This window comes from Saccostrea cucullata, unplaced genomic scaffold (genome assembly GCF_032062105.1).
Source record: "Saccostrea cucullata isolate Sc308-1 unplaced genomic scaffold, CSIRO_AGI_Scuc_v1 ctg15720, whole genome shotgun sequence".
NCBI lineage: Eukaryota > Metazoa > Mollusca > Bivalvia > Ostreida > Ostreidae > Saccostrea > Saccostrea cuccullata.
Window position 1 is genome coordinate 5001 of NW_026918956.1, and position 9579 is coordinate 14579.

Consider the following 9579-nt stretch of genomic DNA (forward strand, 5'->3'; position numbering starts at 1 on the left):
GTGAAATATTCTGGAGAGGGACGTTAAACAGTATACAATCAATCAATCTTCCGAAATTGTGAATTTCATGGCCACAGATGTAGTGGTTCCAGTGCTAAAGCGGGGCTATATGGATTATGTAGTGAAAATGCATGGATTCTTTGAGAATCTTTTTCTCTGCCCCTGTTTATTAAACAAAGTAACCAAGTAAATAGTTATGATGAACAAGAATGCATCTATCCAAATGGTGAATTTTATGGCCCCTGGGTAGAGGGTATGGGAGTTAGGGCGGGCTCTATTGATTATTTAGTGAAAATAAATCAATTCTTTAAAAATCTTCTTCTCTCTTCCTGGGTAAGAAATAAACTTACCAAGTATATAGTTATGTTGAATAAGGTTCCCTCTTTCAGAATTATGAATTTTATGGCCCCTGGGTCGGGGGTTCTGGTGTTAGGACGGTGCTCTATTGATTATACGGAGAAAATGCAGAAATTCTTTAAAAATCTTCTCCTCTGTTCCTGGGTGTTAAACCAATAAACTATGTACTTAGTTTTTGATGAGGAAGGATGCCTCTTCCAAATTTGTGAATTTCATGGCCTCTGGATCAGAGGTTCTGGTGTAAGGGCGGGGCTTTTATGACTATATAGTGAAAATGCATGAATTCTTTGTAAATCTTTTCCTTTGCTACTGGGTATTATGCCAATGATCAAAGTACATTATGCAAATGATAAAATACATAGTTATGATGAAGAAAGGTTTCTCTTCCAAAATGGTTAATTTCAGGGCACCTGGGTCAGGGATACTGGGGAAGGGGGATTACATAGTCTGAATGAATTATTGCTTAGAAATTTGGTATTAAACAACTTATATGAAGTAAAATTTATGATAACATTCCAAAAAAAATTGAAATAAGTGGCCCCAGGGTCAGTGGTGCAAAACTTGTTATAAAAAGAAGGCATTTCCTCTTTGTTACTGTGATCTACCTATAGGTACTAAGTTACTTAAGAGCATGTCTACGAGAAAACCATGCATGAGGTTATGGGAGCAAGGTTCTCAGATCAACTTCATGTTTTGTGTGTAAATTTCTTCCATAATATGAAATATTTTGCCACAAATTTTTTTTCAGTGTGGTCTCACTTAAGGGGTTAAATCGACACTGTTACTAAAAATAGAATTATTGGTCCTTACGCAGGGTGAAAACAGGAATTTTATAAGATTTTATAATTAAAAATTCAGCATTTTACTTGATAATTATATACAATATTTATGTGTGGTTGAAAGTAACAAGATACACTTGTTTCGGAATTTTTTTCATAATCACAAACTGTGCCCCCGTTTAAGTGCAAAAAGGTCACAAATCTGGCATATTTCCAGATTTTTGAAAACTGGTGAAAATATTCACTTTTCAAAAACCTATAACTCAGAAAGTGACGCCTAGAATCAACTCGATCTCATACCAATTATTAGACAACATGTCTGTCTACATTATATAAAAAATCTGTCTTTGGACTCTCAAATATTTTGCTGTACTTTTTACTTAGAGTTGGACATTTTTTTGTGAATTTTCAAATTTTCTCATCCCAGCAAGGATTTATTTTGCTGATTTAAATATTTTCAAAAATTTAAATTTTGCTGTTGAAAAATACCAGTATATTGTACATTTTTGTTTTCAATCAATAATAATTTCTTAGGGGGTTTAATGGGGTTTTAAGGGGGGGGGGGGTACCAGAATTGTATTATTTTACATTTTCTTTGAGCAGGGTGATATTCACATACTGCTTAGTACCTGTTTGTCAATCAGTAGACCAAGTGTGTTCTCTCTTATCTTAAAAAAAAAACAACATTTGCTTGATAGATAATAAACCTAGTACACTGGTACCTACTAATAAGTAGATGGCCCCTTTTAATTTGGAGTTCACAAGGTCAAAGGTCAAGGGTTATAATTCTCGATATACCAGTATGTAGATTTTAATCATTCAAAATCTTGAGGACCCATTGCTTGACAAACATCAAATTTAGTACACTGGTTTCTTGAAAAGTAGAGGACCCCTTTAGATTTTGAGGTCACAATGTCAAAGGTCAAGGGTCAAACTGAACAAAAAGGAATATCAGAGCAATTTTCTTGACAGACATATTGTCATGGCAAAAAACTCAAAATGAATAAACACGGAGTGTTAAAAATCAACAAATTAAAACATTTATAATTTTTAATTTTATTGCAGATTAAAATTTGAATATTACTCAATAACTAAGTACATTCAACAACAAAAAAATTACAATGCTTGAATGCTTCCTGATATTTCATATTAACTTCCAAAATTAAAATGACCTTGAAATTGTGTATGCTTGAAAAAAATCTACTTGCTTAAGTATACATGATGGTTCTAAATTAAGGTAGGATTTAAAAGAAAAAATCACAGTTTCCCCAAATCATATTCTGAATTATTTGCTATACCTGTATACAGGAAATTAGTCTTTATAATAGTGTTATATTTGGTAAAACTAAAGCACTGTTGACCTTGAACTTTGATCTTTTCTAACATAACAAACACTTAAAATTTACTCTGAATTTTTGTGTATTCCTGCAAGTGAAACCTGATACATAGTAAATATTAAGATATTAACAATGTTTAAGTACATGTACCAATAAAATCGTATAAGTTAACATATATGAAATACCCTGAAATTTTGGCTACTACACACGCTTCTTCAATCATAAACTGTCTTTTTTTCTTCATGTTTGGTACACCATTTGGGTTGATCTTGAGGTCTCAAGCTTTCAAAATCTATAAGGTGTATCCAAACTATTCTGTTCAGTATGACCCCATTTTCTTCCTATGTAGCATCCAATAACTTCTGGAGAAATTTAACAAGCACTGAAATTTCCACTTCTGGTTTAAAGAACAACTGGATTGTCTCAAAATACACAAAAGTAGTACTCAAAGCATGTACCTGTGAAAAAGGACAGTTTTCAAATTAAAATTGAAATAAAACATACTAGACATATTCTAAGATTTTTAAAATAAATGTCATGTTTATGATAATGCTACATTTATATTTTAATTATCAATTGAAGAAAATGTCATCAAATGACTTGGGTAAGATTCTTCACAAATTCTTCTGGCTATCTTTGAAGAAAACAAGAGCTTCATATCCTTGAAGTAAAGTAAAAGAGTAGGGAAAATGCATGTGGCAAATCAACAGACAGACAAGGCAATTCCTATCCATGCACTATAGTATACAGTTAGGAAATGGGTATGAGGGAAATAGCAAATTTATGAAATAGTTCTCTGCCGAGGGGAACTTTAAATTTGCTATTTCCCGAGTTCCCATTCCATAACTTTTTTATTATACCGAAACAATGATAGGCGATTTAAATTTTTTTCACCAGATATTCCGACATTTTAAAAAAACCTGTAGAGGCATAATTACAAATGCATGTGGTTTAACACATTGTATGATAAGTGAAGCATCGTGTCCTTAAACAATTAAATTATTTTAAAAAAGTATTTTCACTGACGTTTTGAAAAATTATCGTTGTCTTCATTTTGGTAGAATTCAAGTATGATTTTGACATCGCACATCGAAATGTTTTGACGTCATAGCTACATTGCTAATAACATGACGTTACAGACTCGAGATTCCTAGAACGCCCCACCCTCTGAACACTTTGATAATAAATATTCATGAGGGAGTAGTCCCAGGGAGTAGCTCTGATTTTCCAGGGAGTAGTCTTCAGATGAGGGCAATAATCACTTCTCGGGGAAATAGAGATTTTTTTATGGTATTAATTTATACAGAGTAATTACAGTAGAGGTATAATAATATAACATATCTTTACCATTTTCTCAGCAGTGGTAAGTAATTGGTAATGCTAATGCTGCATCTGCATTGTCTCTCCTCTTCTTATTTCTGGATTCTGTTCACAAAGCTACATTGGAAACCCTATGTAGTAATTCTTTATAGCTCCACAGCTGAAAATCCCATTGTAAAGCCCAGCCCTAACCAGGGAAATGAATTTGAATAATCTGAAATTGCACGAGAAATATAAAAATGAAAGGAAATATTCTTTACAAAGTATAATTTCCCAGACTTATATTTATAATATTAGTTATTTTTTAAACACAAACCTGTCAAAGAACACATGGTGACCTTTAATTTGAAAACTAAAGTCTGCACAAGTATTTGACAACTCTTCTTCCTTTAATCATATATGAAAAGCTGAAAATCATAACTGTAGCCATCTTCATAACATTTCATAAATATCTGAAAAAAATATTTTGTTTAGTGAGATTCTTTATAATCATGCAGCCCACATATCAGGCAATAATGATGATTTAATTGACAGTGAAGACCCACCTATTCAATTCTTAATGTACCCTATTAGTAAACAGTCTTTGAAAACCCTGGACCTATTCAACTTTTCATTCCCTCTTCATCACCCCACAAAGGCTACTTATAATATGCTATTTATAATTCTGCAGATGTGAATATTTTGCAATATTGTTGAATTTATACAGATATTTTTATTGCTACATGCACAAGTACCAACCTTGAAATTTCTCTTGACAGGTTTGCTAGGTATATATTCAGGTCCAGTACAATCACTAGATTTAGCCACGTAGGTATTTTTTATAGAAATAAATTACTTTGGTAGCTAAATAAAGCTACTTCATGTAAGTAAATAAAGCTAACTAAGTAGGTAAATCAAGCTACATATATAGCTAAATCTAGTGATTGTACCAGACCTGATAGTGTCTTGTAAAAAATCTCCTCTTGTCCATAATCAAGTCCCCATCAAAATTGTTTATTTATTTATTTTTTACATACCAATAATCCTTTTTATAAGGTACATAGTATTATAAACCAAGATCCATCTACCTGTTTCTTTTTCAAATTCAAACATTGTTGATTCGGTATCATCATCACTACATCCGTCTTGCTACCAAATGAATGTTTGCTGTCAGAATCATATTCATCAAAATCAGAGCCAGAATCTGAAGACTCGTTAAACAATTCACGCACCTGAATCTTTTTCTGAGGACGTACAAAACGGTAACAAAACGTCTCAGGATGCCATAATGTTTACACGTGGTTACGGAACCGTACATCGATCCCGATGGTTTTCATAATTTTTTATGCATTTTATACATCGGCCACTAGTATATACGTAACAAATTACATTCACAGGAGGGACAATTTTCTTCAAATCACACATAATTTATGCCTAAAACGATTAGATGACAGACATCTGTTTATGAATTTCGTAGACATAATCATTATCTACCTTCTCTACAGAAGAGCGCAACAGGGGAGATAATTCTAACAAAATCTAAATAAATAGTAAAATACGTTTTTTTTTCACAGGAAAAGCAGGGAAAAAAATATTTATAGCTTTTATAAAATTAAAAATAATTATCATTGTTTATATTTGTAAATATTTTACACAAAATTCATTAAAATTACTGTTAAAAGTAAAACTTATAAAATCATGAATTTTTCCATCATTTGAATTTGAGGTAATTTCATTACGATATAACTTTTCTGTCCTTGAGAGTCCAAAGGTGGATTTTACATATTGTTGGGATAATATCCTAGAGATTTTTAAATGCACAAAATTCTAAAAAAAAGAAGCGTCACTTTCTAAGAAATATATCCCTGAATATTAACAAAAAATGAACCATTATCATTTCTTGGCACCATGCCAGTATTTGTGCCCTCGGGACAGCCTTCTATATAGGGGTTTTACAAAAAAATTGATTCCAACTTAATTTTACGACTTAGTTCTATAAGAAAACATTGCCCTTTTATTTATATATTGTTTTTTCTTTTTTACTTTTAAATATTGAAATTGTCATTTTTACACCAACTTTTTTGCATTTTCCCTTGAATATTGACCAAAATGAATTATTGGCTGTTACTAAAAATAGAAACAACCGATGCAAAAATAAACAACATATTTCTGACTCTCAATGGGTGTCCTTTAAGTTAATAATAAAAATTAGTTTGTTCTTGAGAGTGCCTACCAGAGCATTTTTCTATATATCTGCATGGTTTTCTCGTAGACAGGCTCTTAAGTAATTAAGCATGCTAAGTGTATAGTTATGATACGCAATGGTGCCTCTTTCAAAATTATGAATTTCAATTCATGGCCTCTGGTTTAAAAGACGAACCAAATTCAATTGTTGGAAAGTTGTTTCACGATACTCAGGTGACCTATAAGGCCCGTGAGCCTCTTGTTCGTATTTTGAATTTTGGTAGGATTTTTAAAAAAAACTTACATCACAGGCTACATTAACTTTGCTCGAAAACTTGCATCACAGACTATATTAACTTTGCTCTTTCCCCTGTTAAACACTGCATGCGATCCTTAAAATGTATATAGCATTGAAGAAAAGGCGACTTTTCAGTTAACATTTCATTAGAAAAAAGAGCCATAGCTGCCTTGCCGATAACAAGGCCGACTCAACAATTTAAAAAGAAAACACCGGTTTCTATTAATAGACATACCTTGTCATTTGGATCGAAGGCCAAACTTTTTAATGTTTTGTTAATCAAAATAATGTTTCAGCAGTACTTATTTATATATTTGAAACAATTCTTATTTAGTTAATTCATGTACAAAGTTCTGAAGCTGATATGTGAATGCCTGAATATCATACATCATTGCAAATGATTGCCCAATTTATAACTAGAACTGTCCAAACGGGACAAGATCCCCCCCCCCCCCCGGCTGGGTTTTTCAGAGCTGATAAATCATGAATCACTACTGGCGTTTAAAACCCCTGTCCGTATGAAAATCCCGTCTTTCTCTGTATTCTACAGCATTTTGACAGTAATCTACGGTATATCTACAGTATGCTACAGTATGTCAGCTCTCTATATACACTAAATCTCTGCATGCCACTGTATGTATTCCCAGCATGCCACAGTTACATACAGTAAGCCCCGGGATGCCTACAGTATGTCACTCTATGGCTACTGTTTCCTACAGACAACTACGGTAAACCCCAGTATATGCCCCAGTGCGCCCCTGTATATGTTCATTGAGGCAAAAAGAAGAAGAATACACACTCCCAAAGCACTGTACGGTTACCTAAGGTGTGAAATTATCAATGAAGTACATTTAGTTATTTACCTGAGAATTTTTTTTAACAAATTACAAACACATAGTCATATTTTTTTAAATGTTAAGAGACTTACTGTAAATTCCTAAATGTACGCGTGGAATTAATTATCGCGTAATTTCGCGAGAAGCACCACGCGCAAAATAAAATTACTCGTCTTTCTTTTTATGGTGCTGAAATCTATGTAAAGTTTGTTAATCAACCGTCCATTCGCGAATTATTATTCTCGCGATTTGCCGTTGAAAAGCCATTCGCGATAGTAAGTACTCGCGAAAAAAGTAACAAGGAACTTACAGTATTGAGTTCTTTTAAAACTCTGAAATAACTCTGAAAAATTAATAAATCATTTTTACTTTTCAAAAAATATTTATCTATCAATTTTTTAAATAAATTATTTAATTATTCGTTGAATTAATTAATCAGTAATAATTCATTTATTTTGCGAGCACCTATTTAATCCATAAAATACTTGGAGTGACTTTGTAACTTTTGTTTAAAAAAAAAACAAATACAAAAAACAGCAGGGGTAATGCTGCATTTTGGAAAATTGTAGTTTTTAAAATTGATTGATTTTCTTTGCAAAAATGGAAAAAAATTAATTAACAGCATGAAATTAATCATTGTAAAAACAAATCAATCTTTTTTTGACGATTGCAGAGCTGCATAGTGGACACGGCACAAATAAGCAAAGTATACTGGTCAGTGAAAATTAAATAAAATAAATGACTTTAAAAATACAAAACAAATAAATAAACTAATGAATTATCTTATTTATTTATTCTGTTTATAAGTATATCTACAAATACATAAATAATTAAAATAAATTATTTATTTATTTTTGTAATTGACAAGACAACAAAGTAATCAATTAATAAATATACATCCCCCCAAAATTGATTTTTTAAATTTATATTTCATGTAAATATGATTTATCCTAAAATATGCTACAAAGTATTTTTTAAGCATATTTAAACGAATTTTGATTATTTTACGTCCATGATGGATACCAAAATAATCGTCACATTGAGCACATTTTAAATTTGTCAATTGCAATTTCTTACTTTTACTTTGTTTTGATTGAAAAAAAGTTTTCAAAACCCTTACACGATTATGAAAGAACTTCAAAGCCATTGATAGTTAACCAGTGACTCGGGGTACACAGAAATGACACCTATTGTCTTTTTCACTGACCACTATATCTTGTTTATTTGGAGGCAGAGACAACCGTGTCCACTCTGCAGCTGTTTGAAATAACATTTTCCTTTGTGTGAAAACCGATTTTGTCAATCAAAACAAAATAAAAGTATCAAAAAAAAAAACTATTGGCGGGTTAAGATTGTGCATAATGAGACGATTATTTTTTGATATCCATCACGGAAGTAAAATAATTAAAAGTAGTTTAAATATGCTTCAAAAAGACTTTGAGACACATTTTATCGTACAATTGTTTACATAAAATAAGCCAAATAAATCCAACTTTCGGGATTATAATTAATTAATTTGTATCGTCACCTTTAAAAATAAATAGATAAATATAAATTTGATTTTTTTTTTAAAGTCTAGTCGAACCCTCAAACGGGGGTTAACGGAAGTAGGAAAGCCGTACCCTCAAACGGGGGTACGCGCATGCGCAGACACTTAAAAAAAGTACCGTTTACACGGAAAAATGCGTGGTCCACAAGATATGCTGGTGCAAAGTCACGGATTATTTCGTAGCTCTGTAAGTACTCAAATTTGATAGATTAAAGATGTTTAAAGAGATCGTATTGCTAAAATGTATATGTTTGTTGCTAAAATCGAGACTTATTCTCTCCAAAAGTTAGCGTATTCTGTGCCTTGACCTCCATGCTTGATACAACTATATTTTTTTATTCATAATTTAATAAATCGGATGAATAAACAATCAATGGTGTGTCTAAAGTTGAACTACATATAATTCCCTTCCCCGGTATTACAAATTTTGTGTAATTAACATGTTATTTATTATTTTTCGACACTTTCTTGTGTGCCCGTCCGAAATTCCTCTGTCACGTAAACAAACTTTTGTGCTTCAGAAATGAGGTAAATAAAAACGAAAAAAAAATTATTTTATTTTTTATATGAAGACAAAGGTGTAGACAATTCAATTTTGTATGTTTGTGATTTTTAAAAAAAATTATTTATTTTTTTAAAAAAAATTTAAATAAAAATCAGCAATGAAATGTGAACATCATGCACACATGGGTAGGCATGATAAGTTGCTTACACATTTTATAACCATTCATCATATTCCTTTTGAATTTTGGATATTTATACAAATATAATCACCTGAACATGCAGAGGATTCTTGAGAAAAAAAAAAAATTTTATACACATTCTATAAATGTCTTCACATTAACAACAAAAACCTACACCATGTACACATAGGTTTTTTTTTATTTATTGTAATATTGGGGGAAATATGGCATATTTTTAAAATGAATAATAATTTTCT

The 9579-nt window shown here is 31.4% G+C and overlaps 1 long non-coding RNA gene across 1 annotated transcript; it reads right to left on the reverse strand.

Annotated features, from left to right (window-relative positions):
* Positions 1–2600: 2600 nt before the first annotated feature.
* On the reverse strand, positions 2601–6045 carry LOC134276448 (uncharacterized). Its single transcript, XR_009994048.1, has 3 exons — positions 4861–6045; positions 3821–4007; positions 2601–2931 (listed from the first exon to the last, which is right to left on the reverse strand). It is a non-coding gene; the product is annotated as an uncharacterized LOC134276448 (long non-coding RNA).
* Positions 6046–9579: the final 3534 nt, after the last annotated feature.